We start from the raw sequence: 27,197 nt of genomic DNA, 5'->3' as shown, positions 1-27,197 counted from the left end.
ACAGGGTCCCCATAAGTCAGCTGTGGCTTGATAGCACTTTCTACCGCAACTAAATCCCCCTCCCCCACATAACATGCAGGGCCGGCCCTGCCACTAGGCAAACTAGGTAACTGCCTAGGGCGCTGGCTTTCGGGGGCGCCAAAACATGCCCCCATGTGACTCAGTGATGTTAGGGGGGCACCAGAAGTTAGCCTTGCCTGAGGGGAGAGCGCCATAAGTTAGCCTTGAAGAAGAAGAAGATATCGGATTTATATCCCGCCCTCCACTCTGAAGAGTCTCAGAGCGTCTCACAATCTCCTTTACCTTCCTCCCCCACAACAGACACCCTGTGAGGTGGGTGAGGCTGGAGAGGGCTCTCACAGCAGTTGCCCTTTCAAGGACAACCTCTGCCAGAGCTATGGCTGACCCAAGGCCATTCCAGCAGGTGCAAGTGGAGGAGTGGGGAATCAAACGCGGTTCTCCCAGATAAGAGTCCGCACACTTAACCACTACACCAAGCCGCCTAGGGTGCCAGACAGCCTAGGGCCAGCCCTGATAATGTGCCCCACATCTTCCCCACATTCCTTTAGAATCCTAGATGCCACCACAACAGATTTATTTATCTTCTCTAATTTGTAATCAAAACCTTCTCTTGTGGAGAACCAGTCCTCCCTGGTTTTTAACATAGAGCTTAGAGCTGCAAGCTATTCCTCATTTAAGGGTTTTCCCATAGTCAGTGTCTTTGTAATGCAGTCTGGATGCTTTCTGCTTGCTAGTGGGGGAACAGGGAACTGGCTTTTTCGCCTGGCGTGTAACTGATGCCCCTTCACCCTTCTTTCTATTTTGGTGCTCTTTCCCAATGCCCAGCCCTGCAATAAGCCAAGCTATGTTTTCATTAAGTAATTTTATGAATGACAAGGGACTGGCTGCTTTCGTGCCCACTAGAGGGAGTAATGAATTGGCCAGCTTTGTTGTCCAGTGAGGAGAGAAGTGTTTTCAGAGCTGGGAGCGACCGAGAAGATTGGGTTCAGTCCGGAATGGCAGCGTTAACCAGGCGGTGCCCATCGTAGCTTTCTTTTTTAAAAATGTCAGGTTGTTAAAGGCTGCTGCTCAAAAACAAAGTCCAAAGTGTATGTGTGTGCGTGTATTGGGGAGGGGAGGGCTAAGAGACCATTTGCTCCTTGTTGCATAATGCTACCTGGAAGCTGTTTTCTCGCTACTTGTGAACACGACTGGGGCCTCTTGCCAGCTGGTCCTAGGCCAAGCAAGGTAAGGGCACCACCTCCCTCCTGGCGTGCTGCACTTCACTGGCTGGTTCAGGGTTCCACCCAGCTGCCCTGCGTCGGCCACGACAGGAACATTATTGTCTGCACAATGCAGCTTTTTGTCCCTTTGGGTTTCCTCTTTTCCTTTGTGAGGCAGGCTTGGCCAGCTTGTATTCTCTGAGGTAACTATAGTATCCAGGCACTCTGCTGGAGACCAGAAATCAATAGAGCAGCGGGAGCAAACCTTGGGGGGGGGGGGAGGGGGCAGGTTAGTGTACACTAGGGGTGGCCAAATTGCGGTTCAGGAGCCACATGTGGCTCTTTCACACATATTGTGTGGCTCTTAAAGCCCCCACCACCCCATTGGCCGGCTTGGAGAAGGCATTTCTCTCTTTAAATGATTTAGAGCCAGCCAGCAGCTTGGAGAATGCATTTAAAGTTAAAGTTGCTTTCTTTCCACCGCTCCCTCCCTCCTCATCTATTTCCTTCCTTCCTTCCTTCCTTCCTTCCTTCCTTCCTTCCTTCCTTCCTTCCTTCCTTCCTTCCTTCCTTCCTTCCTTCCTTCCTTCCTTCCTTCCTTCCTTCCTTCCTTCCTGTCTTGCAGCTCTCAAACATTTGATGTTTACAGCTTGTGGTTCTCAAACATCTGACGTTTATTTTTTGTGGCTTTTATGTTAAGGAAGTTTGGCTACCCCTGGTGTACACCAACATTCTGACATTCCATTGAGTGCAAACCTGGAAGTGACATCACCATGTCAGGGTGATGCTGTAGGACAGGGGTGCCAAACTTTGGCTCAGGAGCCACGTGCAGTTCTTTCACACACATTCTGTGGCTCCTGGAGGTTGAGGAGACACTTAATGCAGGCTTACTCTCAAGTAAGCATGCTTAGAAGAAAAGAGATTGGATTTATACCCTGCCCTTCTCTACCCAAAGGAGTCTCAGAGTGGTTTACAATCTCCTTTCTCTTCCCCTCCCCACAACAGACACCCTGTGAGGTAGCTGGGGCTCTCCAAGAACTGCTGTTGAGCAGAACAGCTCTGAGAGAGTTATGACTGACCCAAGGTCACTCCAGCAGATGCAGATGAAGGACTGGGGAATCAAACCTGGTTCCCCCAGATAAGAGTCTGCATGCTTAACCACTACACCAAATTGGCTTAGCATCGGGACTTCAGCCAGCCTGAAGTGCTGACCCATAGGCAGGTGACTATTTTCTCCATGTGAGAAATGGGGAAGGAGGAGAAGTAGGCAGGCTTGCAAGCTCTTCTCCTCCACCACAGAGGTTGCCCAGAGACCTAGTGTGGGGAAAGAGAGCACAACAGTCAATGGAGCAGCTGGAAGGAGGGATGGGTAATGCATGGTTCCCTCTTAGTTTCATAGCTCTTGTAGGGGCTGTATTTACTAGCCTTGGTGTTAAAGCAAAGCAAGATGTATAATGATGCAAATGATGGTCAGTGATTCATATGGTATATGAATCACTGGTTTCCTTCTCTCACTGGTGCCAAAAATTAATTCTCTAATCTTTCCCTATGCTGGTCTTATGGGGACTGTTATTCACAACTTTTGTTTTTAAAATAGTCTCCTTCCAGCATGGTCAACATGTAAGGTATTCATTTTAGCTTTCTGTGCAAAGAAAATATTAAGAGTTTTTATAAAGACAGTTGTGTAATATTTGTTCATGTCTTATGGCTCTCAAACGTCTGACCTTTATTTTATGTGGCTCTTACATTAAGCAGGTTTGGCCACCCCTGTTCTAGGATTCAATTAAATCTCTCTGGTTGTACTACAGAGTTTTGGGAGAATCCTAGAGCCTTCTCCCCAAAGGCAAATCTAACAAGACAGTAACAAAGCCAATAAGAGTTGTTTAACAGACAGCTTCCAGTTGGTGATGTGAGGTTCCTCAGGGTGAATTTGTTTGAAAGAACAATCCAGAGCACATCTACTTAGAATCCTGCACAAGTCTACTCAATGGGGCTTGCTCTCAGGTAAATGTTCTTAGGATTGTACTGTTAGACACATTACATCTGCCCCAGACAATGTAATTGCTGAATTATAATTCATCAGGTTCAAGACTGTTACCCCTTCTGCCCCAGTCTTAACAAGGACACAGAGTTCCTTGCACACAGTTAGAGAAAGCTTAGAATCCAATAGAACCTTAAAGACCAACATTTCAAGAGACAAAGCTCTGATCCTCGGGTACCTTCAGTTCGGTGAAGTGGTTTGGTGAAGAGCCAGTTTGGTGTAGTGGTTAAGTGCGCAGACTTATCTGGGAGAACTGGGTTTGATTCCCTCACAGGGTGTCCGTTGTGGGGGAAGGCGATAAAGGAGATTCTAAACAGCTCTAAGACTGATTCAGAGAGAAGGGCGGGGTATAAATCTGTGGTCTTCTTCTTCATCAGAGCTTTGTTTCTTTGAAGTTTATATATCGGAAATCTAGTTGGCCTTTAAAGGAGCTACTGGACTCAAATCTTGATCTTTTACTACAGACCACCATGGTTACCCACCTGAAACACACACACTGCGGTGGGTGCTAAATTCTTGCATACCCCACCTTTTATGGATGCAAATTATTTCAACTATACAGGACCCCTCTAACTTCTTCTTGTGCCTGCTTATCTTGCAGTAGATCTTATATTTAACCTCGTGCCCATCTAACAACAGATTCATATAATTCAGTGAGAGGGTGGCCCTTATCCGTTTTGAGTGAATGGATTGCTCTTTTTTTATTGTTTTAAACTCTTGTAACATCTCATTCATGAGATGGATTAAGTCAATCAAGGAAGCCAAGACCTTCAGTTTGCAAGACCCAAGCAAGGTTGTTAACAATAAGACGTTTTGGAGATCATTAATTCAGAGGGCCCCCATAAGTTGGAACTGACCTGACGGCATTTGAAACACACACACGACATCTCATCCTACCCTACCTCCTTTTCTGTTATCAGCCTAATGGACGTACACTACCCTACATGTGATGAAGTGACTCTTGAAAGATTGTACTGGAATAAAATGTTTCTAGTCTTTAAGGTAGAAATCAGCAGAGTGGTAAAGCTGTAGTACTGCAGTCCTAAGCTCTGCTCATGACCTGAGTTCGATTCCGGTGGAAGCTGGGTTCAGTTAGCTGGCTCCAGGTTGACTCAGCCTTCCATCCTTCCGAGATCAGTAAAATGAGTACCCAGCTTGCTGAGGGTAAAGTGTAGATGACTGTGGAAGGCAATGGCAAACCACCCCGTTAAAATGTCTGTTGTGAAAACGTTGTGATGTGACATCACCCCAGAGTCAGAAATGACTGCTGCTTGTACGGGGGACTGTTGTTGTTCAGTCATGCAGTCAAGTCCGACTCTTTGCAACCCCATGGACAAAGTCATGCCAGGCCCTCCTGTCTTCCACCATCCTCCATAGTCTGCTCAAATTCATGTTTGTACATCAGTAATGCTGTCCAGCCATCTCATCTTTTGCCGTCCCCTTCATCTTTTGCCTTCTGTCTTTCCCAGCATCAGGATCTTCTCCAGCAAGTGCTCCCTTCTCATTTGGTGGCCAAAGTATTTGAGCTTCATCTTCAGCATCTGACTTTCCAGGGAACAGTCTGGGTTGATTTCTCTTAGGACTGACTGACTAGATCTTCTGGCAGTCCAAGGGACTCTCAAGATTCTTCTCCAGCACCACATCTCAAAAGCATCTATTCTTCTGCGCTCGGCCTTCCTTATGGTCCAGCTCTCACAGCCATACATTACTACTGGGAATACCATCGCTTTGACTATATGGACTTTTGTTGGCAGGCTGATGTCTCTACTTTTTATTATACTGCCCAGGTTCACCATAGCTGTTCTCCCAAAAAGCAAACGTCTTTTAATTCCTGGCTACAGTCACCATCTGCAGTGATCTTGGACCCCAGAAATGTGAAGTCTGTCACTACTTCCATGTCTTCCCCTTCTATTTGCCAAGGTGCGGATGCCATGATCTTAGTTTTTTTGATGTTGTGTTTCAAGTCTACTTTTGTTCTCTCCTCTTTCACCCTCAACAAGAGGTTCTTTAGGTCCTCCTCACTTTCCGCCATTGGAGTGGTTTCATCTGCATATCTGGGGTTGTTGATGTTTTCCCCGGCAATCTTAATTCTGGCTTGTGCCTCATCCAGGCCAGCATTCCACATGATGTACTCTGCATATAAATTAAATAAGCAGGGTGACAATATACATCCTTGTCGAATTCCCTTTCCTATTCTAAACCGATCAGTTGTTCCATATCCTGTTCTGACCATTGCTTCTTGACCCTTATACAAGTTTCTTGGGAGACATGTGAGGTGGTCTGGTACTCCCTTCTCTTTAAGGACTTGCCACAGTTTGTTGTGATCCACACAATCAAAGGCTTTAGCGTAGTCAATGAAACAGAAATAGACGTTTTTCTGATACTCCCGTGCTTTCTCCATAATCCAGCGAATGTTGGCAATTTGATTTCTAGTTCCTCTACCTCTCTGAAACCCAGCTTGAACTTCTGAGATCCCAATCAACATACTGCTGAGGCCTAGCTTGTAGGATCTTTAACATAACCTTGCTGGCATGTGAAATGAGTGCAATGGTGAGATAGTTTGAACATTCCTTGGCATTATTCTTCTTTTGGATTGGAATATAAACTGATTTTTTCCAATCCTGTGGCCACTGTTGCGTTTTCCAGATTTGTTGACATAATGTGTGCATAACTTTAACAGCATCATCTTTTAGGACTTTGAAAAGCTCAATTGGGATACCGTCATCTCTGCTCACTTTGTTGTTAGTAATGCTTTCTAAGGCCCATTTGACTTCACACTGCAGAATGCCTGGCTCAAGGTCAGCGATTTCACTGTCATGGTTGTCAAGTACATTGAGATCCTTCTTGTATAATTCTTCTGTGTATTCTTGCCACCTCTTCCTGATATCTTCTGCTTCTGTTAGGTCCCTACCATTTTTGTCCTTTATCATGGCCATCTTTGCACGAAACGTTCCTTTGATTTCTCCAGTTTTCTTAAAGTGATCTCTTCCCATTCTATTATTTTCCTCTATTGCTTTACACTGTTCCTTCAGGAAGGTCTCCTTATCTCTCCTTGCTGTTCTCTGGAAATCTGCATTCAGTTGGATGAATCTTTCCTTTTCACCTTTGCCTTTCACTTTCCTTCTTTCCTCAGCTATTTGTAAAGCCTCATCAGACAGCCACTTTGCTTTCTTGCATTTCTTTTTCTTTGGGATGGTGCTGGTTGCTGCCTTTTGTACAATGTCATGAACCTCCGTCCATAGTTTTTCAGGCACTCTCTCTATCAACTCTAGTTCCTTAAATATATTCTTCACCTCCACTGTATAGTCATAAGGGATGTGATCAAGGTCAAACCTGAATGGCCTAATGGCTTCCCCAGTTTTCTTCAGTTTAAGCCTGAATTTTGCAATGAGTAGCTCATGATCTGAGCTGTAGTCAGCTCCAGGTCTTGCTTTTGCTGACTGTAAGGAGCTTCTCCACCTTTGACTGCAGAGTATATAATCAATCTGATTTCTGTGCTGCCCATCAGGTGATGTCCATGTGTAGAGTCGCCTTTTAGGTTATTGGAAGAGGGTGTTCGCTATGACCAGCTTGTTCTCTTGACAAAACTCTATTAGCCTTTGCCCGGTTTCATTTTGTTCTTCAAGGCCAAACTTGTCAGTTGTTCTGGTTACCTTTTGACTTCCCTCTTTGGCATTCCAGTCCCCTGTGATGAGGAGGACATCTTGTTTTGGTGTTAACTCTAGAAGGTGTTGTAGATCTTCATCGAACTGGTCCACTTCAGCCTATTCTGCATCAGTGGTTGGGGCATAGACTTTGATTACTGTGATATTGAATGATAGTCTTTAAGGTACAGCTGGGACACCACTTTATTTTAAAGATAGAGAAGATGCATCTCCAAATATGTTTTACCAGAATGAGGTTCTGTTTATTGGTTTTAGTTTCTTGCAGGTTTTTTTTTTTTAAAGCAGGAACACCGTTTCAGCTGGCTTGGCATCAGGGGTGTGGCCTAATATGCAAATGAGTTCCCTGCTGGGCTTTTTCTACAAAAAAAGCTCTATGTGAAACAACGGTGATGTTCTGAAAGCCTGAATTTTCCTTCTGTGGCCCAGGGAACTGTGAAGAATGTCACAACACGGAACCTCCGAGAAAAGCAGGAGCATGCTTCAGCATTCACAGCAGGCAAATTTTTTTATTGGCAGCTCGGGCACCTCAGCTTTTCCTCTCATTTCCCTTTTGGGAACCCTCCATCTGGATGTGGGTTTTGCACGAAGTGGAAGACATGAGCCCTCTTTTGTTGGATCCACCCCAGTCACGGCATTCCTTCCACCCAACCATCTGCCTCGTATTGGCGACTGCATACTCTTTTTCCTGTTGGAGGCTGGCACCCTGCTCCCTATTTAATCCTGCAGAAATTAAATAAGATGAATATAAAAGAGCAGATTTTGGCAAATGGATCATAATAGGAAAAACTTCCAGGATATTGCCTGAGTCAAAGCGAATGTCATATGCCTGCTCATTTGGGAATTTTGTTGAGTTAATTGCAGTTAAAGCCACTGGAGTGAAGCCTTTCATATGTGGTTATCTGACTTCCTTTTGGTGCTTTATGGGGCGGGGGGAAGAATTATCAGAAGGATTGCCAGATCCTGGATATCTTGGGAGTGGAACCAAAGGAAGGTGGGGTTTGGGGAGGGACTCCGATGGGGTATAATTCCATAGCGTCCACCTTCTAAGTGACCAGTATGTAGAGATTTGTGGTCTCTGAACATGGTGCAGTAAAAAAGAACCAGTAGCACCTTAAAGATTAACAAAAATTGTGGCAGCGTATGAGCTTTTGTGAGTCACCGCTCTCTTCTTCAGATAATGGTACCTGAAGAAGTGAGTAGTGACTCATGAAAGCTCATGGCCTGACAAAAATGTTAGTCTTTACGGTGCTGCTAGACTCTTCCTCTTTTCTACCACTACGGACGTCTTGACCTGAACATGCTGGTTCCTCTTGGCCATCATAATCAACATCCACTGATGGACCTCTCCTACATGAATTTTCATCCCCCTTCAAGGCCATCTAAGCCAGCCGTGGACTCACTATAGCTAACTGTGCATTGTGGGAAGGAGTGTTTCTTGTGCCTGACTTGCAGATTTCTTTTACTCGGCCTGGGAGGCGAAGATGCAGGACACGCAGCAGCAATGTGGAACATCTGGCCAGTGCTGAACTCCTTTCCCATTCACAGACCCACCTTGGTGTCTCTGTCTCATCGGAAGTAGCCGCAGACCCTATCAATGCAGTATGATGTCTCCAGGTGTTGATTGAACATCCATCCTTAAGCACATTATCTAAATCAGGTTAAAGGTAAAGGAATAGAGCACATGATTTGTCTATTTTATTTCGGGGTGGGTGGGTGGGGAGAAGCTGGTAGTACAAATAAGATACTCATCTTTCTGCTGGGTGTATTTCCTTAAAGTGGTTATTCATTGCAAGGGGCCGGCTGCCCCATTTGTCTGGAGCGTCCCCTGAGCTTTTTGTACATTGTTTCATGGCTTAATGCAAAGATATTGATCCAGGACATTATTTAGCGAGGGAGATGCAAGCATTAATGCCTGGTATTTCCTTTAGAAACATAAACCTTTAATTGACATTTTCTTTTCATGTCGGAGCATTTGGAAGAAAGATAATGAATGTAAAGGAAGAAGGGGAGCAAATAATGCGCCCGAGGAAGGAAAGAGCTTTAATTATCTATCAGCAACTGGCTCATTGAGTGGCTTTGGAAGGGAGCCGTGTTCGGTTGAAATCCACTAAGTTGCTTCCCCCACAAGCAGCCGGACTTTCCTTTTCTACCATTGGGAGGCCCTGTCAGGAAGTGCCAAGACTCAAATCATGAGCCTCTGTGTTTGTGTGCTGGCAGCCTTTGTAATGAGTATCTAGAGGGAAGGAAGAAGACATTACAGAAATATGGATCTGGAAGTGACCTCAAGGGTCATAGTCAATGTTCCCTCTAAGCTGTGGAGTGCTGTGAACAAAAATTCTACTTTGTGAGCTACTGGCATTAAAGTTCTGAGCTACTGCATAAATTAGTTTGCTCTAGGGCCATTTTTCCTGAGCTGAGACAAAAATGCGTGAGTTGGAGGCTAAAAAATTGTGAGCTAGCTCACACTAACTCAGCTTAGAGGGAACACTGCTCATAGTTATAATCAAGCCTTGAATTCAGCAGGAGCTCACAGGACTTTTCTGAGGGTTCCCCCTCCTCCTCCCTACCTTGTCCATTGAATAGTAGGTGCAGCTGCATAACAATCCCTGGATGAGCTCCACCACCTATTTTTCTACAAAACAACCCCTGGTTATAATTCTGGAGAACTCCAGTCCCCATGTGGAGGTTGGCAACCCTGCCTTTAAATTCATACATGCAAGTTTTTACACTGCCTTTTAGCTCTATAGAGACCTCTCTCCAGGTGACTTTATGAGAGCTCCAATATGAAACAAACCATAAAATAAATCATTGCAAAGCAAATAAAATCTGTACAACTAACAACAAAGTTAGATAAAAAAAGAGCTAGATGTGCCAACAAAATAATTTCAGTTGTAGAGAGATCAATAATAATCGTAATGCTTCCTTAGTAAAGAAAACGGAGCTGGACAGGTAAATTTCTCTGGTGAGCAAGTTCCATGAGGCCACTACTAAAAAGGCTTTGCCCGGTGACTCAGCTCACTTAACTTCAGATGAAGAAGCAATTCAGTCTCACAGTTTTATCCTAAACACAGTTAACAGTCTTCTAATTCTGTTATGTCAGTGGGCTTTGAAGAGCCTAATTGTGCTTAGGATTTTTTTTTTTTTAGAGAAGCCATGTTGGATTAGGCCAAAGACCCATCCAGTCCAACACTCTGTGTCACACAGTGGCCAACCCCCCCCAAAAAACAAACCAGGTGCCATCAGGAGGTCCATCAGTCGGGCTAGGACGCTAGAAGCCCTCATACTGTTGCCCCTCCCAAGCACAAAGAATACAGAGCATCACTTGCCCCAGAAAGAGAGTTCCAACAATACACTGTGGCTAATAGCCACTGAGGGACCTCTGCTCCATATGCTTATCCAATCCCCTCGAAGCTTGCTATGCTTGTAGCTGCCACCACCTCCTGTGGCATTGAATTCCATGTGTTAAGCACCCTTTGGGTGAAGAAGCACTTTCTTTTATCCATTCTAACCTGACTGCTCCACAATTTCACTGAGTGCCCATGAGTTCTCGTATTGTGAGAAAGGGAGAAAAGTACTTCTTCCTCTGCCTTCTCTATCCCATGCATAATCTTGTAAACCTCTATCATGTCACCCCTCAGTCGACGTTTCTCCAAGCCAAAGAGCCCCAAGCATTTTAACCTTTCAGGATGGCACTAAAAGCTGCTGATCTTGTTGCATGAGGAGCTTCACACAGGATGAAGTTGTACAAAAGGCATCACAGACTAAGGCCATTCAGCACTTAAACACTTCTCAGAAACAAATGATAAGCCATAATCACCGGTGCAGCGGTATTGTGCTCCTGTTGGCTTATGCTTGCCAATAAACTGAAGTAAAACTGAAGTAAGATAGTATAGTAATTCAGCTTGGAGGATATAGCATCACATCCTCATATCACCAAGTTCAGGTTTAGATATTTGATTGGCCTGAGGCTACCTAGTCAATGTTGTGCCTGAATGGGTAGCCAGGTTAGTCTGTAACGGTGGGGCAGAATTTGAGTTCAGTAAGATCTTAAATACCAACAGGAATTTCCAGGATATTAGTTTTCATGAATCAAAGCTCACTTCATCTGATACAGGTTTAAAATCTGATGTTGTGGCCAAACATCCTGCTGGGTCTCAAACTCATCTGCACCACAAAGATGTTGCGTATTACTTTTGGAACTGCCTAAGGAGTAGGAGATGATGCTGCCAGAACGTCTACCACCCAACTCCTTCCACTCTTTCCTGGTTGCTAAGAGACAGAACGAATTTTTTTTTTTGCATGTGTAGATAGAAGATGAAGATATTGGATTTATATCCCGCCCTCCACTCCGAAGAGTCTCAGAGCGGCTCACAATCTCCTTTACCTTCCTCCCCCACAACAGACACCCTGTGAGGTGGGTGGGGCTGGAGAGGCTCTCACAGCAGCTGCCCTTTCTAGGACAACTCCTGCGAGAGCCATGGCTGACTCAAGGCCATTCCAGCAGCTGCAAGTGGAGGAGTGGGGAATCAAACCCGGTTCTCCCAGATAAGAGTCCGCACACTTAACCACTACACCAAACTGGCTCTCCGAGTATATGGAGGGGGGATAGGCAAAGGGTCCGTGGAAGGAAGAGGGTATTAATAGCCGGGTCATTTCAGCGGTGGGGACACAGTTATGGAACACTTAAAAATGTAATATCCAACAGGACCTCAGCCATGTTTGGCCAAACCAACCATATGTAAAGGGAGATCACACTGTGCATGATCATCTCTACATAACTGGTTGTCATTTTGTGTGAAAAGTGTTTATTTTCCAACTTCAGCATCCATGGTTGGAAACTCAAGAGTGTATCCGTTTGTATGTACTGCAGCTGGAAAAATGCACATATTGTATGTTTCCCTAGTCACACAAAATGGGGTCCATGTGTATAGGGAGGATCATTTGTAGTGGACTCTCCTGTTGTGTAAGGTTGGAGTGCCAAAATTGCAATGGGCTACAGTTTCAGGACATAAATAAACATGTTTCTATATGCCCAGATTTGGAACATTCAGACTTCTAAAATATTCTATTTCCAAAACTGTGTTTTCAAAATATTATTGTATCGGTTTTATGATTGTACTTTTTAATAAAAATAATCAGTCCCTATACCCCCACAGGTAGAAACACTATCGGGTTGAAATGAAATAAAACATTCTCCTTTCCTTATACCCTATGTGAGCTACCAAAGTGGCAATTTTTAATTTGTTTTGAAGGGGAGGAGCAATTAATTGAAATCTGATTCACATAATTTCCATTAACAGTGACTCAGGTTAAAACTGTGTTATCTTCACCACAGAAGCTAGAATCTTTCAGAATTATTTTTTTTTATTTTTTTGGCCCTCAGTATGGGAGTTTGTTGGGAGTTGGGATTTTGTTGTATCAACAGGATATCAGGCCACTCCTATGTACATGTTCTCAGCAACTTCCCCCTGTCTTGGGTTGGGGAGGAGAGAGACCTCAGTGGGATAGACATTCTAAGGATGCCAGCCTCCAGATGGTTCCTGGGGATCCTATGGAATTACTACTAATCTCCAGGCTACAAAGATCAGCTCTCCAAGAGAAAATGGATACTTTTGAGGATGGACTTTCTCTAAAGAAACTGATTTCTGTAATCTGATGATCAGTTGTAATTCCAGATCTCCAGGTGCCACCTGGGGTTGGTAACCCTGCCCCCAACGTCTTCTGGCATTTCAAGTAAGTTTCACATCCATAGAACTTTAGAAAAACAAGAGAGGGAAGCTAGTAAGACATATTATAATACTTCAGGCAGGCAGATGTTGCTCTTGAACATACAGACGGAACAGACTGAGAGAATTTTGTCTGCTGCTGGATTAAAAAAATAATGGTGAAACTTGAAAAGCTTGCTATGATTTAAACACTGTGTGCCCCTCCCTAATTCCTTTGACTGGATGTTGTGATTTTGTAGTTAGCATGTTCCTGTCAGTTTTGTGTAGAGACACCGAGGGACATTGACTCACAAGCCCATTTGCCACCCACCCCTCCCGCTTTGTTCTTCAACAGCAATGATGTTGCTGGAAACAAAATGTGCTTTTATTTCGACAGTGGCATGTTTTTAGGTAGACCCAAGTGGGCAGCTGTGTTGGTCTGAAGCAGTAAAAAAAATTAGGAGTCCCGTAGCACCTTTAAGACCAACAAGGTTTTATCCAAAATCAGTGTTCCTTCTAAGCTGAGTTAGCGTGATCTAGTTCTCAGTTTTTTTAGCCTCCAGCTCACACATTTTTGTCTTAGCTCAGGAAGGATGGCCCCAATTTATGAAGTAGCTCACAAACTTTAATGCCAGTAGCTCACAAAAGTAGAATTTTTGCTCACAAGACTCTGCAGCTTAGAGGGAACATTGTAATGTAAGCTTTCGTATGCATGCATACTTCATCAGGCAGTGGGAAGGGGTACAGTGAGCAGAGCTACTTATAGCTGGTGGGCAGTGTTTAAGAATACAAAGTGGTATAAATTTAGAATCCAATGGCATAATAGTGAAATTAACAACTTGAAAGAATACTTGATGGGTCTCTGGTGTTCACATTCTCACAAACCTGCTCATTTCCCCCCACCCCTTTCTCTCCTCCATGTCTATAACAGCACATCGAAGGTACAAATGCCACCTCTGGGTTGCAGAACACCTGGAGATTTGGGGAGCAGACCGTGAGGAGGTTGGGGCTTGAGGAGGAGAGGGACTTCAATGGGTATAATCATGCCATACAGCCCTCCTTCCAATGTGACCATTTTCTCCAAGTGAACTGATCTCTTTTGCCTGGAGTTCAGTTGTAATCCCAGGCGATCTCCAGCTACCACCTGGAGCTTGGCAACTCTAGTTGAAGGGGTTGTGTGAGCAATATTGGCTCTGGTCCACAGATCAAATAGCCAGCTGTGATTTGGGGCGACTCTGTATGTTTACCACATGGCAACACTGGTGGAGGTCGCAGGACTACCCGTATACCCTCCTGCATGCCATGTAATACACTGCAAATCAGGCATCAAATCACATTTTCAGAAAGAATTCTGAACATGAAGTGATCCGTGGGTTTTACATCTCAGCAATGGAAGGTCCTTGATGTTGCTTTGAAGGTGCTTATGAGGAGATGGTCAGGTCCAGAAAAAGCAGGGGTATTTTGAGCAGGAACGCACAGGAACGCAGTTCCACTGGTTTGGTGTCAGGGGTGTGGCCTAATATGCAAATGAGCTCCTGCTGACCTTTTTCTGCACCCAAGCCCTACGTGAAGCAATAGTGATGTCAGGAGGTGTGGCCTAATATGCAAATGAGTTCCTGCTGGTCTTTTTCTACAACAAGAGCCCTGAGAAAAAGCAAGCTGTTTCCACAGTTCATATCTATATGAAACAGACAGATGGATGGGGTTGATCATGTTCAGGTGGGGCCTGGAGATCTTCCACTATTAAAACTGATCTTTGGACAACAGAGATCAGTTCCTCTTGTGAAAATGGCTACTTTGGAGGGTGGACTCTATAGCATTGTACCTTGATGAAGTTCCTCCCCTCCCCAAACCTTGCCCTTCTCAGGTTCTGCCCCCCAAATCTTGAGGTATTTTCCATCCCAGAGCTGGCAGCACTGTGAAATGGTAAGAAAGTTCTCTGTGGTGAGCTGAAAACCTGAAAGAAAAAAACAAAAACAGGAAGGACTTCTAACTCTTCTTGGACAACTTCAACATTTTGATCTTTTATCTCATTAGCAGGAGAGACAGAACCTTCTGGCATCTTTTGAAGTGACCAAAGTTGGCAGCAAAAAAGCATCCGATCCCATCTAAATTCTGTTCACAGAAGTGTGGCTTCTTGGCCTCCTTGTTCCTACTGCAGCCCTGAAAAGCCTCCACAAAATTGGAGAGCAGTATGAGAAAGGAGCTGAAGGGTGGCCACAGCAAGGGAAAGAACATGTGAGAATCACTTCCTCCCTTGTGCTCATGGATCTCCACCCTCATGGGGTGCAACTAGGGTTGCCAACCTCCAGGTGGGACCTGGAGATCTGGAATGACCGCTGATCTCCAGGTCACAGGGATCAGTTCCCCTGGAGAAAATGGTTGCTTTCGAGGGTGGACTTTGTGGCATCATATCCTGCTAGAGTTGCCAACTCTGGCTTGGGAAATTCCTGGAGATTTGGTGGTGGACCATAGGGAATGTAGGATTTAGGGAAGGGAGTGACCTCATCAGGGTATAGTGCCATCCAGTCCACTCTCCAAAGCAGCCATTTTACCAGGGGGGGGCCGATCTCTGTCATCCGGAAATCAGCTGCAATTCCAGGAAAGCTCCAGGCTGCACCTGGAGGTTGGCAGCCTTATGCCCGACTGAAGCCTTTTCCCTTCCAAAACCCCAGTCCCCCCCCCCCCCGAACACCATCTCCAAATCCCCAGGACTTTCCCATGGCAGCCCTATGCAGCCCCAGATTTTTCTCTCCCACAATCTTAACTTTCCTTTCGTTTGACAGAAAAAGAAGGCTGTCTATGCTGGTGTTTCATTTCCGAAGACTCCTTGCTAGTCCCCCTGTCCCATAGAAGAAACTGGATTTTCCTTCCTTCCTGCCTACATCTGCCTTCCTCTTCTCACCTTTTATTATTATTATTACTTTAAAAAGAGAATCTGTTTTGTATACAGATGTGAGCCCGGCTTTATTGTTCGCCTCTTCGCCTGGCCGTTTCCACCTATGGCTTCTCCCCCCACCCCCTTCTTTCCCCTCATTTGGCTTGCCGGTTGGACTTCTTCCTGCCCTGAATAAACCACATTCCCTGGTTATTCAAGGGCAGTCATTAGCACCCTGGTTCCTCTCTCCCTTCCCCCCCCCTCCTGAAATTATGAATGAAAAGCCTTGTTGTTCTTTACAAATAACTCCGGGTTCCTCAGTCAGTCAAATTCAAATGGAAAGTGACTGCCGGACAAAGCGGCCTGTATGACGGACAGGAGGCTCAGCAAGTCATCAATGTTCACAGGAAGTTTGCTCCCCCCCCCACTGCCTTCCAGCAAGGAAAAAAAAAACACAGGAGGGAGACACAATGTAGATGCTGCTTGCTGTGGTCAGGGCTGCCTGAACAAGGAGAATCTGGTGTGTGTGTCTAGTGGCCGACTGGCCATGGTGTGAGCTTGCCTGATGGCAAGTGGGCCCCCTTAAACGTCAGAAAATGTGTTAAAAGTGTTAATGTCCTTTTAGTAGCTTGAAAATACAATAGAACTTCCAATATTATTACTGTAATGCAACTAAAATTTACATGGTATTTAGGGTTGCCAGCCTCCAGGTGGGGCCTGGGGATCTCCTGCTTTTACAACTGATCAGCTCCCCTGGAGAAAATATGATCCGTATCTACATTTAATATCTACATTACATTTAATTACTGGCAGTAAAATGTACAACGTATGTACACTGTAATTACTACAGACACACACATACATTTATTTCACAAAAGTTTTAATAGTACCTTTTCCCTACTTACGTATTTTTTTTAAAAAATTGCATTTATTTCTTATAAAAATTAAAGGATAGCCTTATAGTTGTGGGTGGGCCCCCTTTGTCTCCTGGCAACAAATATTTTTAGGCCCAGTCCACCACTGTATATGTGGAGAGAGAAAAGGAACCCTAAATGTCCATCCTCTCTGCTGTCTCTCATAAGAAAGAGAAAAGAATCTCCCCAGCGAAATGTGAATAAGGCGGCCAGGCCGTTCTGCCCCAGCAGAACTTCTCTGAACCTCACCATGGTGACACCTAAACCTCTTGGTCCAGCCATCCTCAGCCATGCAGATAGAGGGAGGTTGGTTGGGGGAGAGAAGAAGAGGGCAGGCCCTGCCATTTAGTCAGCTTTGAATGCCGAGTGGGTCACATACTTGGAACGGCACACCCACCCGCTGAGGGCTCGCCATTGTCGCGGGCCCCCTTTTCACAACAGGGGGAAAAGGTAATTGACAGCTCGATTGTTTGGCCGGGACCCCCGCGGTTTTAAAATACTCCCAGGCCCCAGTCAAACCCGTTGTCAATAATGGCTGTCGGAGGTGATGAGTGTCGAAGGGGGCTGTTCAGGAAACGTGGGGGAAGGGGGGGGGGGCTTTGAGGCCTTCAAGTGGACAGGCCCGGGTGACTTCTCCCAGCCTCTTTTCCAAAGGAGCCTTCCAGCCATAAATCAAACTTGTTTCCTGGACTATACAAGGAACAGCTGGTTATTTCTGCCTTTTTTTTGTAAAAAAAAAAATATTTAAGCACAGGAAATCACGCATGTCAAAGTTTGGCAAAACACTTTGGGTGATTTAACAGAGGAACATGTCTTGGGCTTTTTTATGGTTTTGTTTTTTTGGTTCCTTTTTTAAAAAGTTTTGAGACCCTGGCCCGTTTTCCCTGGTCAGACTTTTTTATATACCCCCTTCAATCACCTCTCCCTTGGCTGTGTCGTCTATAATTCACCTCCTGTCTCCCATGCAGCACAGGAAGCAAACTGAGTAGCTTGCAAAGGGGGGGGGGGGGGAATCGACCACAGTTCCCTGTTTGGGACAGATCACGTATTCCCCAAAGAGGAATTGAACCTGTCGGGTCAGTTGATTTAGGAGCCCATAAAATAGGCATTTGTGGTGTTCGGCGGCTTTGCATTGTTCAGACGATTGTGCTGCGGGTACAACAAGCGTGGGGGAGGTAAAAGATGGGCCCCACACAAAAGCGGTTCTAATTGTGAGGCACAGTCTCACAGGCAGCTCGACCCACACTCTCTTCACCTGCTTTGAGGAAATGTACTTTCCGCTGAGTCTCACAGCCACCTACCCCAAAGAGGCCGCATTCGGCAGGAGGCTTTAAAAAGTAGATTTTGACAACCCAAAGCAGGAGTACAGAGCATGTGCCAGGGTGGGTTCAAAGGGACGTTAATATCACCACTGAATATCATGCTATTCTTATGCTACAGCAGTTGGTTACCAGCGGATTTTCTTATGGACAAGATACAACTCTGTTTTGGGTTTTTTGCTGTCAAGAGCCTCGTGGCGCAGAGTGGTAAAGCTGCAGTGCTGCAGTCGGAGCCCTCTGCTCACGACCTGAGTTCGATCCCAGTGGAAGCTGGGATCAGGTAGCCGACTCCAGGTTGATTCAGCCTTCCATCCTTCCGAGGTCGGTAAAATGAGTACCCAGCTTGCTGGGGGGAAAGTGTAGATGACTGGGAAAGGCAATGGCAAACCGCCCTGTAAAAAGTCTGCCGTGAAAACGTGAAAGCAACGTCACCCCAGAGTTGAAAACAACTGGTGCTTGCCCAGGGGACTACATTTACATTTTCCATAGAAGATTTACGGCAGGGGTGTCAAACTCATTTGTTATGAGGGTCAGATTTGACATTTATGGACCTTGTTGGGGCCGGACCATGTCGGGTTGGGCTGAGCCATGTCGTCCTGCGCCATGTATTTAAGACTAGGTACCAGAGATATAAAATTTATAAAGAACATAGACAAACATAAATATATATTTTTAAAAACACGCTTAAAACATTAGCACTCATTGGTCTTAAAGATGCTTTCTTTGTATTTCTCCCATGGGATTCGGGGAACTGGGCAAAGGAAGCTCTGGCTCCTTCCTTCTTCAGGAGACTGGGGGGAACCTCTGCCAATAGAAGGGAGGCTTGGCTCAGTAGCTCTGCTGTGCAACTGAGAGAGCCTGGCAAAGCAAGCTCTTTCTCCCTGCCCATCCTCCCCAAGGGAGGAGTATCAGCTGATGGAGAAAACAGAGGCTTTGCTCTGTAGCTCCTGTGCGATTGAGCAAGCCTTGTAAAGCAAGCTGTGATGCAGAAGGAAGCAAGAGAGAGAGGGAGTAGGAAGCAGATGGCAGCCAGTTGCTTGGGGGCCTGATAAGAGCCCTCTGGGGGCCTGATCCGGACCCCGAGCTGCATGTTTGACACCCCTGATTTATGGTGACCCCGTTGGGTTTTCAAGGCAAGAGGCATTCTTATGGTTTGCTGTTTCCTGCCTCTGCTTCACAACCCTGCTATTCCTTGTTGGTCTCCCATCCAGGAACCAACCAGGGCCAACCCTGCTCAGCTTCCGCAATCTGACAAGACTGGCTAGCCTGGGTTATCCAGGTCAAGCCATGATTCAGATAGGCATTCTTCTTCAGAACAATCCCTGTGGGAAATCTGGAGATGGCTGGTGGGAATGGTGAAAACTGGGTGGATGGTATTTTGGGATTGGCAGCCGGCAAAACAACATGGGCAAGAAGGCAGACCATGGGAAGGAGGGCAGGAAGGAGAGCAGGAAGTAGGCCCGTAGCTGCAGTGGGGTCTGGGAGAGGCCAGGCCTACCCTTTCAATCCCCCCTTCCAACGATACGGCCCTTCCATTGGAGGGCCCGCAATCTGTTCCCTTGGCTCACTTCCACTCTGAACAAGTCGTAGCCTTGCTGCAGGTCTTTTCGCTTTTTTCTCTCCCCTTCCCTAACACACCTTGCAGAGCAAAGGGGGGTGGGGAGAGTCAAGAGCTCTCTTTCTCTCTGAGAGATTTGCACATAAGAAAGGGGGGGGGGATCGGAGTTGCTGTGACTGCCCAGGCAAAGGGGGGTTAGCTTGTGGAACTCAAGGCAGTTTGCAGTTCCGAGAGCCCTGGGTAGCCAAACCAGGTGCCCCCCCCCAGCCCCCACAAACAACAAAATCTGCTGTGGCCCCACCAAGCATGAAATCCTGGCTATGGCCTGGAGGAAGGATTGCATCAGTGCATCAGTGCTCAGCTAACATAACCCTTTCTTACAAGCCCAGGGAAATGCTGATTGCCATCTTGGGGTCACACAGTAATTTTTTTCCAGGACAGAGTGGTCCGGGATCCTGGAGGGTTTTTTTTTTTTTTTGCCATCTTCTGGGCATGGAGCAGGGGTCACTGGGGTGTGTGTGGGGGGGAGGTATTTGTGAATTTCCTGCATTATGCAGAGGAGTGGAGTAGAAGATACATTGTTGCTGCAATCACACGTGCTAAATGATGCCATTTCAATCCACTCCCAATGCAATTTCCAACTGTATTTTGCTAGTTCACACAATAAAATCAATTTAGAAAGTGCATTATTTAACAAGTATGATCACAGCCTGGAGGTCCCGTCTAACTTTGTGATTCTAAGGCAATTGTCATGCTTAGACCTAAAGCAGGGGTGGCTCTTTCACAGGTATTGTGTGGCTCTTGAAGCCCTCACTACCCCGTCAGCCAATTTGGAGAAGGCATTGCTCCTTTAAATCACTTTTCCAAGCCAAGTCACCTGAATTCTTGGATAATGCATTTAAAGTTGCTTTCTTTCCACCTCTCCACCTTCCACATCTATTTTCCTTCCTTCCTTCCTTCCTTCCTTCCTTCCTTCCTTCCTTCCTTCCTTCCTTCCTTCCTTCCTTCCTTCCTTCCTTCCTTCCTTCCTTCCTTCCCTCCCTCCCTCCCTCCCTCCCTTCCTTCCTTCCTTCCTTGCGGCTCTCAAACATCTGATGTTTATTTTATGTGGCTCTTACATTAAGCAAGTTTGGCCACCCTGATCTAAAGGCTTCCATCTGAAGTGTGCACACACAGGCCTGATTGCCACAAGGCATTTGTCAGAAGAATCGTTCTCCCAGTGGTCAGTTTCCCAGTTTTCAGCTGATCCTGCAGAACCGTGTGAATCAGGTTTCCTGGCCTTACTTCTGGTCATTAGTGATCACTAGTGAGCAGCAGTGGGAATTACATCCATCTTGATTTACATGAGAAGTGCAGCTACACTTAGCATGCATAAAGCTTGCCTGGAAGATACTGATCCCCATTGCAAATGAGAACATTTAGGCCAGACAGTTCCTGGAAGTAATTCTCATTTAATCCACATTTTGAGGTAACAGGTTTCTTACATCCTCCCTGCCATTGTTGCTCCCAATCTAACCAGTATCCTCCAGTCTCTCCTTTGTCGGCACTTTGCTACTTCCATGCCTCTGTATTTTACATACTTTATGGATGGTCTCCAGATATGGGAGGGGTTGAACCTGGGACCTTCAAGATGCACAGCAGATGTTCTTCCCCTGAGCCAGAGCCATCACCTTCTTGGTCTTTGAGGCATTTGGCCTGACCAAACAAGTCCCTGTAGCAATGTCTCACCTTAAACCTGTCACTTTCTGCGCTATTCTGCACCTCTGGTGTGTCAACACTCTTCTCACCAGTGCTTGGGTGGCTTAACTGGTGAACTGTCCATGAATGCCAGAATTAGTTATTTGGGTGAATTCTTTGGAGGTGTTTCTGTTCTGAGGGGGAATAAAACTGCTTTCTAAAATGTAAACCAGTGGAAGTCTGAATGAAGAAGTCATTTGTGCACCCAGTAAAAAACCCATAATGGCCTGATGCATCTATCTCAAGTGGGAAGTCCTGACTCTTTGTAGAAAGATGTATGAACTTTCAAAGCAAAGGATGCTTGGGAACAACAGCCCTTCCCACCTCCAGAGAACTGATTGGTTAGCCCTTGTGCCAGTCACAAAGCCACATTCCCCCTCACTTCTTTGTCCGGCTTGTGTACGTTCCAAGTGGTGATCCTTTATGGCAAACAGAAAACACTCTCTCCTCTCTTTGCTGTATTTTAAAAAAAAAGGGTTTTAAAAACTTTTTAAGTGTCAGGGAGAGGAAAAGGAAAGGCCCCCTGTGCAAGCACCTGTTGTTTCTGACTCTGGGGTGATGTTGCTTTCACAACATTTTCACGGCAGACTTTTTATGGGGTGGTTTGCCATTGCCTTCTCCAGTCATCTACACTTTCCCCCCCAGCAAGCTGGGTACTCATTTTACCAACCTTGGAAGGATGGAAGGCTGAGTCAACCTCGAGCCGGCTACCTGAAAACCCAGCTACTGCTCGGGTTTTCCATAAAGTCTACCCTCCAAAACAGCCACCAAATGAATAGATAAGCATCTGAAATTTTGCTTGTAAAAAGCCAAACGCCAGCCTTGAACATGGGTGAGGAAATAAAAAATCCACACTGAAGCCCCACCTGGCTCTATGTGCTGATAGAAGAATGAGACTGAGGAGAAGCAAAAGCCACTGTAGAGTAGGTAACCGATGAGTGCTCTTGGAAGGAGGAATTTCTGTACAACGCAGTATGTTTTTTGCACAAAACTCTAAAACCTCAAAGCCTGTTTCACATTATACATGCAACATGTGGATGGAAGGAATGGGGAATGGAAGGCTGAAGATGCAATATGTGAAGCCCAACGTGAATACCATTCCTGCATTAGTGTTACAGGGTGTGTTAAGCAAAAGCCAGTTTAATCCTCATTTGTGAAAGCTGGCAGGTTGATCACAGGAGTCTGACTGTGATCTTGGTCAGCAGGTCAGTCATATGTGTCAGGATCTCCAAGTACAAGTCAAGTGCTAAGACATGAGCAAAATCACAGATGGAAAGCTTTGAGCTGTATCAGGAAAGAGCCAAGCCTCAAATTAGGAATAGAAGGCCTCAAAAATATCTCCGGTAGCCATGCTGCTCGCCTCTTCTCAAAAGGGATCTCTTAGAGCTGGAAAAGGTACAGAAAAGGGCAACTATAACAATCAAGGGGTTGAAGCATCACCTTTAAAGAGAAAGGCTAAAGAATTTGGGGCATTTCAATTTCTTCAAAAAAGAAAATGAAGGGGATGATAAGATCTGTGTAATATTAGGGGTGGGGTAGAGAAAATGGGTAGAGAGATTTTCTTCCCTCTCAAAATATTAGAATTCAGGATCATCCAATGAAGGTGAAGGCAGTAGATTCAGTGTAGATAGGGTTGTCAGCTCTGGGCTGGGAAATACCCAGAGGTTTTGAGGGTGGAGCCTGAGGAGGGCTGGGTTTGGTGAGGGGAGGGAGTTCAGCAGGGTACAGTGCCATAGAGTCTGCCCTCCAAAACAGCCATTTCCCCAGGTGAATGGATCTCTGCAGGGCTTTTTTAAAGCAGGAATGCACAGGAACGCAGTTCTGGGTGTCTTGGCATCTGGGGGTGTAGTCTAATATGCAAATGAGTTCCTGCTGGGCCTTTTCTACAAAAACCCGGCGCAAAACAATGGTGATATCAGGGGGTGTGGCCTAATATGCAAATGAGTCCCTGCTGGGCTTTTTCTACCCAAAAAAGCACCCTGGAACACTGTCTCCTGCAGATTAGTTATAATCCCTCACAGGAAATCTCTAGTTACCACTTAGAAAGAGGCTGGAGGTCCTAACTATAGACATGATGAAAAATCATAGCCACAAAAATGGGAGTGTCAGCTGTTCTGTGGCTTTAAGGAGCAAATGAATGGAGGATGGCCTACAAGTGGCTATTAGCTGTGATGGCTGGATCCAGGGCCTTTTTTGTAGAAAAAAAAGCAGAAACTCATTTGCATATTAGGCCACACCTCCTGACATAGGCTTGCCAATCCCCAGGTCCCAGCGGGGGTTCTTCCGCTTTCCCAGACTCCTTCCTGCCCCCAGTCAGCTGGCCAGAGAGGGGAAGCCCCGCCCCCAGAGGACCATGTGCCTTTGGAGGCTTCAGTCTCTGATTGAAAGGCTTCCTCTTGGGATAGTGTCTCTGTGTTACTTGGAAGAAGTTGGCAGCAACTCATGAGTAGAGATACCAATCCGTCGCTTCAGAGTCGCCAGAAACGGGGTGTTGGTGGGGGGGAGGGAAACGTCTGCTGAGCACTTCATTATTCCTTATGGGGAGATTGATTCTCATAGGGTATAATGAGGAATTGATCTGGAGGTTTCGGGGGCTCTGGGGGAGCTGTTTTTTGAGGTAGAGGCACCAAATTTTCAGTATAGTATCTAGTGCCTCTCCCCAAAGTACCCCTCAAGTTTCAAAATGATTGGACCAGGGGGTCCAATTCTATGCGCCCCCCCCAAAAGGTACCCCTATCCTTCATTATTTCCTGTGGAAGGAAGACATTTAAAAAGGTGTGCTGTCCCTTTAAATGTGATGGCCAGAACTCCCTTGGAGTTCAATTATGCTTGTCACACCCTTGTTCCTGGCTCTGCCCCCAATGTCTCCTGGCTCCACCCCCAAAATCTCCTGGCTCCACCCCCAAAGTCCCCAGATATTTCTTGAATTGGACTTGGCAACCCTATCCTGACATTACCATTGTTTAGCGTAGCTTTTTCTACATAAAGCCCAGCAGAAACTCATTTGTATATTAGGCCACACCCCCTGATGCCAAGCCAGCCGGAACTGCATTCCTGTGTGTTCCTGCTCAAAAAAAGCCCTGACTGGATCCATGTTCAGAGGGAATGTATCTCTGAACACCAGTTTCTAGGGGCGCAAGCTGGGGAAGGCTGTTGTCTTCATTTCCTGCTTGTGCATTCCCCAGAGGCATCTGGTTGACGGCTCTCAGCCACAGGATTCTGGATCAGATAGACTTTTAGTTTGATCCAGCAGGGCTTTGTTTTAGTGGGAAAAAATATGGCATAGGCCACAAAAGGATGATCTCGTGTCAAATTCATTCTAAAAGTTTAAAAAATTACCAAAGGTTGCTGCAGTATTTATGAGGATATAGTTGGCTGTCCAATCTGTGAACTTGCAGCAAAATAAATACAACAAGATTTGCGCTATGGCACATACACCTTTCTTCTTCTTTGCAGATTGTGTTTGTGTAGGAAAAATGTGGTAGACCCAAGAACTGTTTTAAAATAGCTATGTATGCAAATGGAAATGACACACAAATCCATGCCACAAGTCCCATGTTTTAAAGCCTATGATCACATTGAAAAGTTGGTGAATTGGTTTGCCTTGGGTTTTATCTTTTCAACAATTAAGTCTTTTCTTTTTATGTCAGGATCTCCTGGAGGTGGGACAGAGCCCATTTTGGCTGTTTTATTATCGTATACTGAATTCTTATCACTATATCTAATTGCAGAGTTCTAGCCTCAACACAAATAGTGAAATCCATGCATTGGGGGCAGCCAAATCCCAAGGGAGGATCTGCAAAGTTGGGGGGAGCCCCAATGTATTCAGATAAATCTAACTTCATTTTTTTAAAAAAATCTCCAAGTTTGGGGTAACTGTTCCTCCCAAATCATAGAAGTATGTACAGTCAGGATGTGTTCACTTCACACTGCACTAAACAATGCGTTTTGCAGCTGGATTTTTGCCATTCTAACATAGTAAAAATCCAGTTGCAAAATGCATTATTTAGTGTAGTGTGAATGCACCCTCACAAAAATCATTCCCCTGTATGAGTAGGGTTACACTCCTTCTAAGCTGTGGAACCTTGTGAGCAAAAATTCTACTTTGCAAGCTACTGGCATTAATGTTGAGAGCTACTGCATGAATTAGCTTGCTCTGGGGCCATTTTCCCCAAGCTAAGACAAAAATGCGTGAGCTGGAGGCTAAAAAACTGTGAGCTAGCTCGCATTAATTCAGCTTAGAGGGAACACTGGTTACTATCCTCCCAGTCATGCCTAGAGTGGTTCCAGAATTTCAACTGATCTCCAAATTTCAGTTGAAATTACAGTTCTCCTTGAGGAAATGGTAGCCTTGGAGAGCAGACCCTGTGGCATTCTAGAGCTCCCACACCTTTCCCCCTCAAACTCTGCCCTCCTCAAACACTGCCCCAAATTTTCAGGGTTGTCATCTGTGGATTGGGAAATACCTGGAGATTTTGGGAGTAAAGCAGCTATTTTCTCCAAGGAGATCTAATCTTGGTCATCTGGAGATCAATTGTAATAGCAGGAGATCTCCAGGTGGTCCCTGGAAGCTGGCAACCCTACAAGAATTTACCAAGACAGAGTTGGCAACATTATATATAGCATTTATCGATTTACATGTAATCCATTTCTAGACCACTCCCCCCTCACCAGTGGGGACCAAAATAGCTTCCATCATTCTCCTCGTCTCCATTTTATCCTCATGACAACGCAGTGAGGCAGGTCAGGCTGAGACAGTGGGACTGACCTAAGGTTGCCCAGTGAGTTTCCATGGCACAAGTAGGGATTTGAAATTGGATCTCCCAGATACTAGTTCAACACTCTTAACCACACCACCACACTGGCTCTCATGTTAAATGAAAACTGAAAGCTAGTGTAGTGAAATGGTTAGGGCATCAGACAAGGATCTAGGAGAAACAGATTTAGATCCCTACTCTGCCGTGAAGCTCACTGGGTGATTTTGAGATAGTCACACCCCCACTTATCCTAACCTACCTTGCAGGATTGTTTGTAAGGATAAAATGCAGGAGGGGAGAATTAGCTCTTTGGAGGCAAATCAGGTGATAAAAATGTACTAAATAAATTTTAAAAAGTGATGCTGCAGAATACAAAAGCTGCATGGTTCTCCAACCTACAATTTGGTTTCTCACCCCTAAATGGGAATGGGGAACATTTTTGCTGCATCTCTCTTGGAAGGAATGAGAGGCATGCAGGGCTTTTTTTGTAGCAGGAACTCCTTTGCATATTAGGCTACACCTCCCTGATGTAGTCAATCCTCCTGGAGCTTACAGTAGGCCCTGTACTAAGAGCCCTGCAAGCTCTTGGAGGATTGACTACTTCAGGGGTGTGTGGCCCAATATGCAAAGGAGTTCCTGCTGCAAAAGACCTGGGCAAAAGATATGCTCATTAGATAAGTCTTTGGTGCCATTTTTGCCCAGTCAAGGAGGCTGGAAGAAAGGCAGAACTCCGCCTCCACTGCCAGACTTTTGCTTGGTGTTAGCTATCCATCTTCCCTAGAATGGGCAGTATAAGATTTACTGGTCACAGGATTTGGTGAAGGGGGGGGGGGAGAGATTGAATCAAATTGGCCTATCAGATCTCCTTTTTCTCCTACTTCATACTGTCTCAGGGGCCTATTCCAAGATGTCCAGAGTATAAGTTTTCAAGCTCCTTCAGCCCTTCATCAGGTATCTGATGAAAGGAATCTTGACTTTCAAAAGAGATTTGCCTATCAGATCTCCTTTTTCTCCTGCTTCATACTATTTCAGGGGCCTAGTTAGTGGGGCTCAGCACTTCTCAGAACAAGGCAATGAAAAACAAGGCACACGGCAGCACTGAGTGCACATAAAGTGTCATCAAGTTGCATCTTTCTTATGGCAACCCCAGCAAAGGGCTTTCAAGCCAAGTGAGAAGCAGAGGTGGTTTCCCATTGCCTTCATCTGTAGAGTCTTCCTTGGTGGTCTCCCTTCCAAGTACCGACCCTGCTTAGCATCCAAGATCTAATAAGATCAGGCTGTATCATGCCACTTTCCCTCCCATAGCAGCAATAGCTGTACGGAATTTTGGGGAGGGACTGTGGCTCAGTGATAGAGCATCTGCTTAGCATGCAGAAGATCCTAGGTTTAATCCCAAGTAT

General features: G+C 45.6%; 1 protein-coding gene across 1 annotated transcript in view; it reads right to left on the bottom strand.

Moving 5' to 3' along the window:
• The window catches only part of SPRY2 (sprouty RTK signaling antagonist 2), a 98,489-nt gene that overhangs the window by 12,284 nt on the left and 59,008 nt on the right, over positions 1 to 27,197 (bottom strand). The gene's annotated exons all lie outside the window — the stretch shown is intronic.

Source organism: Heteronotia binoei, chromosome 3 (genome assembly GCF_032191835.1).
Source record: "Heteronotia binoei isolate CCM8104 ecotype False Entrance Well chromosome 3, APGP_CSIRO_Hbin_v1, whole genome shotgun sequence".
Taxonomy (NCBI): domain Eukaryota; kingdom Metazoa; phylum Chordata; class Lepidosauria; order Squamata; family Gekkonidae; genus Heteronotia; species Heteronotia binoei.
Note: the sequence above shows the minus strand (reverse complement) of the source record. Positions and strands in the feature narration are given on the sequence as shown.